Raw genomic sequence first — 11287 nt, 5'->3', positions numbered from 1 at the left:
CATTGCCATTGTTCATGTTGAAAATCAGTAACAGGAAGAAACTGCTAGACTGAAATGGACTTCATTTTGTTGCCATATCAAGAGGTTGGGAATCTCTCCAAATGGAAACTTGGATAAGAGTGTTTGGATTGTGTTTTTGTGAAAATCACACTCAGTAATTAAAGATTGTTATAGTGACTTTCCTAAAATACACTGATTTTTTTCTGTAGATATGATTCCATTTCTGTTTTAGAATAGTCACATAAAGACAGTGAGAAGAAAGGCTCTATATTACCTCCAAAATCATTAATTCAGGGGGAAAGCTAACTCAATCTTCTGTCACACAACTATCAGAACTATACTTCTTCTAACACATTATTTAATTTTAATTTCCTACGAAGAGCTTTATTAATAGCGAAATCAATTTTCTACTCCTACTTATAATGGCATTATTGGTGGCATGACATTAGAGCTGGATAATACCCCCTCAAACACCACATCAGTATTTGTAGCTTAGACCAAAAGGTTGGCAAGATTTTTCTATACAAAGCCAGACAATAGGTATTTCATAATTTTGTATCATTTGGTCTCTGTCACAAATATCCAACTCACCTGTATCATAAAAAGCAGCAATAAACAATACTGAGTGAATAGGCATGTTCATATTTCAAAATTCTTATTCATAGACATGAAATTTAAATATCACATAATGTTCACATGTCACAAAATAGAAATTCTAAGAAACATTTTTAGTCTCTTAAAATGTAAAAGTGATTGTTCATTCATAGTTGGTGCAAAAAGAAATGATGGTTCAAATTTGGTCTTCAGACAATAGTTTGTCCATCCAAGACTTAGACCTGGTTAAGTATGTTGGTCAGGGGTACATTCCTGAAATGGTATGCTTTAACAACAGTGCCCTATCAGCTGTTACTATGTGTTGTTCAGAAAATAGTTTATCTGATCAAATTATTTCAACAGTTGTCTAATAATCTTACCTATTTAGAGAAGTTTGGCAAACTAGACACTCAAAATATTCTAATTTACAAAACAGTATTTCCTAAACACTTAAGCTATAAAACATTCTTCAATATTTATGTATTCCATAAAGATTTTGTCATCACTTAATAAGTTCTAGGTCAACAGTGAAATGATGAAAAAGTAAAAAATAAATAAATAAGAAAAGAAAAAAGAAATGATGATTACTTCTTTTTGATAATTGGGATTGAACCCAGGAGTGTTTAATCATTGAGCAACCTCCCAGACCATTTTAATATCTTTTTGTGAGACAAGGTCTTGCTGAGTTACTTAGGCCCTCACTAAGTTGCTGAGGCTGGCTTTGAACTCGTGGTCCTCCTGTCTCAGTTTCCTGAGCTGCTGGAATTATAGGTGTGCACCACCATGCCTGGCTTGATGATTGCTCTTAAGGACATTAAATCCTAGTTATGGATCAATATCTTAAATAAAAACTTAATTGATTATAGTTTTAATAAGTATGTAGATAGAAGAGAGAAAGTACTATGAAAAGCGGTGATCTCACAAAGAGGATCATGGAGAGCTCCTACTATGTATAAAATATTTCTTTTATTTCAGTGTGGAAGATGGATTGTAGAGGACATTGAACTAATGCAATAATTAAGAATAAAGTTTATGGAAGCAGAGAAATAAGTAGATATCTGAATGCATAATGATAATAGAATAAATTTCACATATATTTAGAATTAGAATTTTTCAGAACTTAGCAATGGTCTTAGAAATAAAAGACATGTCCAGAAGTGACATTTGGGTTTGTACCCTCTTGAAGAATTAGAATTTGTTTCACGGAACACATTTCAAGAATGTAATTAAATCACTGTCCTCTGTTACCTAGTTAAATGTTCTCTCCATAAAATTTGATATTGATTTTATAAGTGTCATTATATAGTAGGCCCTCAAATTTGAGAAGAATCTTTCAATGTGTCTCAAATTACCAAATATAATTCATCCCATTAAATGAAGTGAGAATAATTTAAACCTAGTAAACAGTAAATTCAAGATACCCTTTTTAGACCTTCAGTGAACTGTAACAGGACAAAATAAATGGCATGAGCTTGTTGATGCTAGGCAGTGGCCAGGCTTTCACTGGCTTCTCTGTACTGGTAATTCATGCCTGCACGTTAATGAAACAGGAAGTTATTTTATGCTGTGTGTTTTTAAGTTTTCATGTGTCTAACCAAAAATAGAAATATTAAATTATCTAGTTCAAATATTTTCCATAGAAGTTAAACTTTTGGATAGGAAAACATGCCAAATAGCTTATATTAAAGTTGATTGTGACCCCAAAAGTGCACTTGTCCCAGAGGATATCAAAAAAAGTAAGAGTCCCAGATTATGTTGATTATTATAACATCTTTTTTAAAGTTTTGGGGGATGGCCTGCATTCACTCCAATTCTATGGTTACTTCCCTTTCTTTATTGAAGAATAAAGCAAAATTTTAAAGAAAATATTTAACTATTTTTGAACCTCTCAAAAGATAATCAACTTCATTTGCAATGTTGACTTTTTTCAATATTTAAAGAAATGGATTCGGTATATATTCCCTATCAGGTAACAAGTCTACTTCCATAAAAATATAAGCCCAATATGACTATTAGTGTTAGCTAGTATTAAAGGAGTAGAGTGAGCAAAAACATTATGTAGGATCTTGGAAAGATATTTCTACTTCTACATTACACTTTCTCAGTAGCAAATATCTTGAGTATTTCATGCCACTTGCCTAGGGGCAAGCATATCTCAGCTGCAGAGAAAGAAACACTGAATGAATTAGTCTAACTCGATTATGTGAAGTTTAGGAAATGTTGCCTTTTAACCACTGAATGATTTATAGTTTACTAAGGCCTTGTGATGATACAATTCAGCCACTTGAAATGAAGCTTAACAAGATTAATTAAATAGGAACAATACGCCTTTCTTGCAGTTAAATCAAGAAAATACATTCTTTGCAATGCCTAAATATGATGGAATGTATGTTTGTGCGTGAGAAATGATGAGCTCTTGAATTCCAGTGGCAATTAATTTCTCAAGAATAGTTTATGTAGTCAACATACATCGGGAAAATATTAACTGTGAAAATATTATCTGTAAACAGTATGTACATGTGAAAAGGGATGAAACTTTGAATAGGTTTGTAATCATAAAGCAGTTCTGGTGAATTGTCAACCAAAATCCTTCATTCTGCCTGTACCTCAGACTATTCTGAGTTTATATTAATCTATTTACTCCTGTCTATGAATGAAAAGATAGAAGCCAAAGAGATATGAGCCTTAGGAAAAGGAAGAAATATTTACAAGAGGGTTTGGGTTCTCTTACTCTTGTTTTGTTGTATTTTGCTGAGCTTAGGCTGGTCTGTTAGTCCTCAAATCACCATTGTACAAAGTTTAAACCTCTCAAGCTTCAGAGGACACTATCCTATGGCACAATTACTTGATTGCTCTTGAAATAGAAACTTACAAAACCGCCCAATAGTTGAAATATGTCCAAAGCAATTAAGCTCAGAGACAATTTGAGGGCACAGAAATGTTTCTGGGAGTCCAGTCCTTTTCCCTTTATCTTTTGCAAGGAAGTATTCTATTATACTTCATTGTGGTGATGAAGAGTCAATATTTCGTATTGCTGAGAAGGGATAGAGAACAAGAAGCAAAACTTTAAGAACAAGCATTAACCTTTAAAAAACGTCAAACTCTGATCATCTAATCCCCTGATTTATTGTCTATATCTATCTCCACCTGGAATATTAACTTCTTTTAGAACTACCATCCCAAACACACACACACACGCACACACACACTCATGCTCACCCACAGACAAAAAACACACATGTGCAACAAACCTCAAGGCACAGTCTCAACTGTTGTTCTAACAGGTTACACAAAATCCTTTTAGAAATAAACATTAAGCAGAAGAGAAATATTTCTAAAATTCCAACTTTCAAAACAAAGACACAAGAACAAATAGCATGAACTCCTGGTATTTCCTTACTATGACCTTAACCAAGTCACTTCATTTCATATATATATATATATATATATATATATATGACAGCAGAATGCATTACATTTCTTATTACATATATATAGCACACTTTTTCATATCTCTGGTTGCATGCATAGTATATTTACACCAATGTGTGTCTTTATACCTGTACTTTGGATAATAATGATCATCACATTCCACCATCATTACTTACCCCCTGCCCCCTCCCTTGCCCTCCAACCTGTCTGGCCTATCTAGAAATAGATATGGTGTCAACATACTTTATATACAACAAGAGATATGAAAAATTGTGCTGTATACATGTAATAAGAATTGTAATAAATTCCATTGTCATTTATTTTTTAAAAATAAATCAATAAAAAAGATAAAAAAGAAGTAGATATATTCTATAAATTTATACAAATTTAATCCAAAACACTTCCAGATTTTTCTACACCCTTTTCCCATATAGTGTGTTTTCCCCAAAGGTGAATGATTTATCCCTGTGCTTACAAAGAAATCTAAGCACAATTTTTAAAATTCTAGTCACTGAAGTTGAGGTTCTATTTTGCCTCAGCATTAAAATTTGTCACTTTTCTTCCTTCTGTTATTCTGCAGCAAGCTCAAATATCCTGCTCTATCACCATCATGAAGCACATTAAAAATAAAACCAAAATGGAGATCACTCTTCATTGTTTCAGAGAGAGTGCATGCAGATCCTGTCCCTGGAAGACGCAAATACTTGCCAAGTAAATTGTTATAAGTTGCATGTTCATTTATTCTAAACTCATGTGATGACTTTAAAATAATGAAATAAATGAAGCATTTAATTTAAATGATACTTCATCTGTTAATGGTATTTGTGCCAATTTTCTGTAGCTTTTGGTAGTGTTAATGTAATTTGATTTCTGAGCAATTAAGCAGCACATTTAGTACTGGCAAAATGATTAACTAGAAACTTTGGACAATGGGCCAAAGAAAGTTAACTTTTCTTTCTTATATAATTTCTTTTTAAAGTATTATAAAACCATGGGTTCATAATATTTCAGGTATGAAATAGATCTTATATCATTTAACTGCCAACTTGATGCATAAACCATGTCTACATTTTCCTTGGAAAGTAGTGCTTAAACCATAGTGTAGCACACATTACCTCCTAAGGATTCCTGGTCTACTGTTGAAGGGACTGAACTATGAAAAATAAATAAATAATTTTAAAAACTACTTGCATTTATCTATTACTTAAAATGTTGCAGAATCCCTACTTGATATATGACAGTGGAATGCATTACAATTCTTATTGTAATGTAATTGCTGGAAATACAAGGTTGATTTTACTTAAAATGTTGCAGAATCCCTACTTGATGCTGGAAATACAAGGTTGATTTAGCAAAGTTTCTGTCTCCAGAGAAATTGCAGTGAGGTAATAGATTAATAGATAAAACATATTCTCATGACTCAGTACAGAAAATGTTTGATAGAGGTATTCATAGAATACAGTTTATAGAGAAAGGCAGTCAACACAATGTCAGAGTTGAATAAAGACTACCTCTAAGATCTGATTCATCTGAATGTTGATGAAGGATGCATGCCTCTATCAATCTAGTTGAATATTTGCAAAAGATAATTGAATATATAGTTCTAGATTAAAATGGTTGGGGATATCATGTGAATCATAAGCACATGGATAGAATTTTAAATCAAAGTAGACTGAAATTATTCAATGAATATGAATAAAATAAAGAATAGTAAACCAGGAATGGGTGGACAGAGAAGGGTGAAGTAGTCATGATACAAAGCCACATAAAGGAGACTAAGAATCAGATATTGAGAACACATCACACAGAAGCCTTGAGTATTTGCAACAAGTTATCCCAAAACAGGCACAGCTGAGACGGGAACTACTGCAGACTCTTGAACAACATGTTGTAAGGAGCATTGTGGAACAAACAGTCAAAATTCTATGTTCAACAATTTTTAAAATTAAGACTTTTATTGATAGGTGTGTACAATTTGTGGACTTATTTTCTAAATCAAGTTACAATTTTTTATTATAAATTAAAAGTGAAGTTCTCAAAAATCTCAATTTCACCAAATATGTAACAATTCAAAAAATGTTGTGTGGTGTATTGAGAGAAAACAAGTTTCTTAAAACACCCTACACACACACACACACACACACACACACACACACACTACCAAAAAGGGATGTCTTTAAGTAAAAATTAAAAAAAAAAAAACAACTCTATGCTACATTAGTAATGCAGATACTTCTAGTTATCTGGTCAATAGGCAGAAAGCAAGCAGTTAAGTTCTCCAGCCTCAGGCTTCTGTTCATTTTCTTGCTGGAATTTTTTTTTTTTATTTTTTATTCCTGTTGGATGACTAGGTAAAGGTAGAGTGGAAGGGCAACTGACATCTATTCAGCCCTGCTCTGCTCAGCCTTGGGAGCTGAGGAATTCTCAGTTGATAGAATAGCTGCTTTCATCTCTTTGCCATCTTGTGATTTAGTGTTTTCTAGGTGCTTGTGTCAGTAATCGAAGTTGCTGAGGTACCAAGATTGAAGTGGCTGCTGACCTGGGTTCTCATCTCCTTGATTTTCCTCATCCTCTTCATCACTGTCCTCTGCTGGCCTTCTTTGGTGAGGAGGCCACTGGGGATTCATGGTCCATAATGCTGATACAAGTTCTACCTTATGGGTCTACCTTGCTCTCCTGAATCCTGGTTGTCTGTACCCTCCAGCACTTCTCCATGAACAGGAGGGTTGGAATACTGTGGTTGAGGCCCATAGAGCTTCTGCATGTAGTAAGGTGAGAAATTTCTCCTGCTATAGGGTAGGTGTTATTGGGCCTGGCCTCTTGAAGCACTCTCCAATTGAAGCACTCTCAAAAAAAAAAAAAAGTTTTTTTTCCCCTACTCTCACTATTCTGGTAATTCTGCAGGCAGTTTTATAAACAACATGAACAGGGTCTATAATGATTGTGGTCTGCTGCATATTCACTGCCATGAGCTGGGACTCCACCAGGGTCTGTAACATCAGCTGTCTCCATTCTTTTTGTCCTACCAAAACATGAAGCTACACAGTCCATCTCCTGTTCTGTGAAGGTACTCTGGGATTCTTCTGAGTGACAATCTAGTATACAAATACATCTTTCTTTATGTCATTCCTATTAAGGACACCTTATCCATTTCTTACTTTGAACCATTTTTATACTTCCACATACCATCCTTGCAATGTTCCTGCCAGCAGGTGCCTCCCTGAAGAATTTTTCTGAGCCACCACACTCTGTGTTACTGTCCTGGTGCTGGGCTTGGTGTCAACAACACTAAGGACAGTGGTGGTGGCTGCTGGGTCTCAGCCTTATTACTCATGGTTACCTGATAGTGACTGTGACCTGGTACACATTTGGGGCTACTCCTGGGTACAATGATAATTAGGCCAGTGGCTGCAGAGAGGTTTATGATAAAGATTGTCTGTGGTCCACTTTTATTCTTCCTTCTAAGCCCAAATTCCATGGATAACTTTTGGCTTTCCCCCCCAAATTAATATTAATAGCTTGCTGTTAATTAGAAACCTTGCTGATAACATAAACAGTCAATGAATGTATATTGCATATGAATTTATGCAGTGAAAAATACATAAGAATTCTGAAAGATCACTGTTACTGTGATAGCCAATTTACTAGAGGGACTGCCTCATGGAGATGATTAGTGTCCTATGGTGTTTTAAGTGAACACTGACAACACTTGAGCTTACCATAATAGCAATAGAAGGTGACAGTGAAGTTATTCCAGTAATACCAGATGCAGAATAGCTAATTTTATGCACTTATAGCTTACATTTATTATTATTATTATTATTATTATTATTGTTATTATTATTAATATTTACATTTCTCTCTCAGCTGAGAATGGCGCCAGATATGGTCTGTAAATTCTTTTTTAATTTTAACTTTTATAATAGATTTGTGTGTATTTTCTGATAGTAAATAATAGACTATTATCTACCTATATTTTTTGCATTTGTGATATACCTAACTGTGAATTTTTTTTCTATATTTCTGGGCCACATAGTTCATTATCTTTTTCTTTTAAACTATGGAAAAATTCCAAGAAACAGCAACAAAAATATCTAAGTAGAAGTGGACCTGCACCTTGGAGAGTTCAAACCCACGTAGTTCAAAGGTGAACCTATATGCTAGTTATAGCTAATAGCAGAGTTCTCCAGCTAGTGAGGCCCACTGGGACAAGGTATTTTCCAAAGAAAGAAAGCACTTTTGACCTTCTGTGTTACAGCATTCCAATTTGCATCTAAAACTTCCAACCTGATCAGGTTAAAACTTTTATTGGTCAAATGATTGGGCAATTCACCTTTCTCATTGGTATGCATTTTGAGCCCTCCCATATAAACAATATTAGTGACTGGATTCCAGGATTACTCCTAAGGAAGAAATTCTCATTGTTTACAGAAGTTTTTGATGAGAAATTAACATAGAAAGTGATAACCCTAATGCCTGGATGGCTGCCAAAATATCATTGGAGAAAATGGTTGATAAGGAAATAAGAAAATGCACTCCAATTTGCTACCTTATTTCTGTTTTCTCCTGGAAGAAGAATAGTGTAGAGGAGATTAGAAAAGACAGTAGAAAAAGTGAGAGGAGACCGGGTTATGATAATGTGATTAGTTGCTGTGCATGGATGAAGACAGCAACCATTGTGAACATGTGGATAAGCTGTATTTCAGGGAATAGATCTTTCTAAAAAAGTTTTTTTCCTGTTTTCATTTTTCTCTATGCAATATATGTTGTAAATTGCAGGCAACCATTATGTGACTGACTTATTTTTAGGAGCCAATGAAGGCAAAAAGCTGAGCATTTTACATCTGGGAAGATAGTTTAGAACAGGGTCAATCCAAATGACAGAAGCTGCTAAGAAGGAGAGAAGCAATCCCAAATGGTAATTCATAGAATTTGAATGCTGACAAGCTACCACTGGGTATTACATACAATACATAGGACTGGGGAAAGGTGAAGAATTCAAGTTAACTTGATTTATCAGTAGGAAACAAAAGCTAATATATCCTGGCTCATATGTTAGATTTATAAGAAACTGTAACTGATACTCCCAGAGCAGTTTATTGTTGGCAAGAAACCCTGGGTAATGCTCTTTTGGTAACAAAACACCTGAGATAATAGCTTATAAAGAATAATGGTTTGTTTTGGCTCACAATTTTGGAGGTTTCAGCCAGTTGACCCTTTTATTTTTGGGTCCATGGCATGGCAGTACATGGCAGTACATCATGGTGGGACCACATGGCAGAGGAAGCTGTTCACTTCATGGCATCCAGAAAACCTAAAACGAGAAAGAGAAAGAAGAGGGGATAAGGTTGCCCTCCAAGGACACACCTCAATGATGTAAGACCATTCATTCTGCTCCAACTCAATACAGGTTAATCATCCACATTCCACAAGGAAGGAACAGGGGCATAGTCAGTAGGAATTAAACTAAAGACAGACTGAAACTCAGCAGGACAAACATTAATTCTATTGCTGCATATCCAGGGGTTTGGGCACACTGTAGCAGGATATGACCTCCCAAGGGTTTAGGCATCTCCTCTTATGGCTTTACTAGCTGCAGGACTCTAATGCTGACACATGCTGCCTGGTCACCCCACCTCTTTGTGAAATCTCCGATGAAACCTTTATGACCCCAAAACTATTGCATTCCTGCATATTTTAAAAACCAGCATGATGTGGACAACAGCGAGGTCTACTGCAGTTGTGAGCTGTACCGGGACCTACTAGAACACCACCTGCAGCAAACCCATAAGTACCTGATTGTTAAATATGGGAAAACACATCCCAAGAAACAATTACCTGGAAGGCCCTGGTAAATGAATGTTGTACCTAGAGCTTAATAGGTCATTCTGGTGAGGGCTCAGAAGAACAAAATGCCAGTAGAAATGTGGACTGTAGAAGTACTATGCGACATCTACCCCTCTCTTTTTGCAATGTTGGGGATCCAACCCAGGGCCTCACACCTGCTAGGCAAGTGCTTGCCCACTGAGCTACATCCATGGACACTGGGGTCTCTCCTCTTAAGTGAAAGTCTTTCAAAGAAAACTGTGTTTTTATACCTTTAAGCCTGTGGGATGGGTGAGGCCATGCAGACTTCAGAAATGCCCTCAAGACATCTTTTTCTATTGTCCTAGTACAAAAGGCTTGTCTTATTTTTATTTTTTTTATTTTTGATATTAGAAATTGAACCCAGGGTTACTTTACCTCTGAACTATACCCTAAACCCTTTTTTTGTTTGTTTGTTTGCTTGTTTTGAGACAAGATATTTCCAAGTATGGCCCTGAATTTGCGATCTGCCTGCCTATCTCCCAAATCACTGGGATTACTGGTGTGTGCCACCACACCCAGCAACCTGTCGCCTTTAAACACAGCCTCCCACAAAGTCTCAGGGCATGGAAAAAATGCAGCCGAATTTTTTTGCCAAGAGGTAACAAGAATGGCTTCTAGTCCAATTCCCAATAGAGTCCTCTTTCCCATCTGAAAACCTTATCAGCATAATATTTTACAGTTCACAGGACTGGACATCCCTCAGGTTGGAGGCCATTTCATAATACTGCTTGATCAAACCACTGTGGACATCTTCTTGGCCCATCAGCAGGACAAGCATCTTGGCAGTGATGGTGACAGTGATGTTGAAGGTGGGGGCTCCTTCAGTGCTCTTGGTATGAATCAGATCCGTAGTAAATTTCCCATCCTGCAGCAGGGAGTCACAACCAGAACATTTCTGGTCCCCAGCCCATTCACAAAAACACTTGACCAGTCTTTGCCAACCAGGACATCGACTTCAGCTGGCATGATGCTGATGAAGGTTTTCCCAGGTGACATCCCAGATGGAGGATGGGTCCTTGTAGCCCATGATTCTGACTCTGCTGCTGGGAATTTTCTGCTGCTGTTGAGTCCATAGATTGGGTTCAGGCTACCCATAGTGCCGGGCAGGGAAAGGTGGAAAGCTCAGGACACAAACTGCCATCTTGACCTCATCTCTGCTAACTATGCAGCAGCCCTCACACTGCTACTTCTAATGTCCACATTTCTATTGGCATTTTCTTCTTCTCAGACCTTAATAGAATGTCCTATTAAGCTATGAGTATAGCATTCTAGGATTTTCCTAGCCTACTTCTCCAATCTTTTACAAACTCCTCCTGGAAAGAAATTCCAAAGGCTTTGTCACATCATCTCAATATTGTCACAGCATGACACTACTTCTTGATATCAATTCTTT

General features: G+C 36.1%; 2 pseudogenes; both read right to left on the bottom strand.

Moving 5' to 3' along the window:
• Window positions 1–6407: 6407 nt before the first annotated feature.
• On the bottom strand, window positions 6408–7215 carry LOC125618325 (annotated as a pseudogene).
• Window positions 7216–10567: 3352 nt separating this feature from the next.
• On the bottom strand, window positions 10568–10921 carry LOC107154764 (annotated as a pseudogene).
• Between the last annotated feature and the right edge of the window lie 366 nt (window positions 10922–11287).

This window comes from Marmota marmota, unplaced genomic scaffold (assembly GCF_001458135.2).
Source record: "Marmota marmota marmota unplaced genomic scaffold, marMar, whole genome shotgun sequence".
Classification (NCBI taxonomy): Eukaryota; Metazoa; Chordata; class Mammalia; order Rodentia; family Sciuridae; genus Marmota; species Marmota marmota.
The sequence above is the reverse complement of the archived record's forward strand: the minus strand, read 5'-3'. Positions and strand labels throughout refer to the sequence as shown.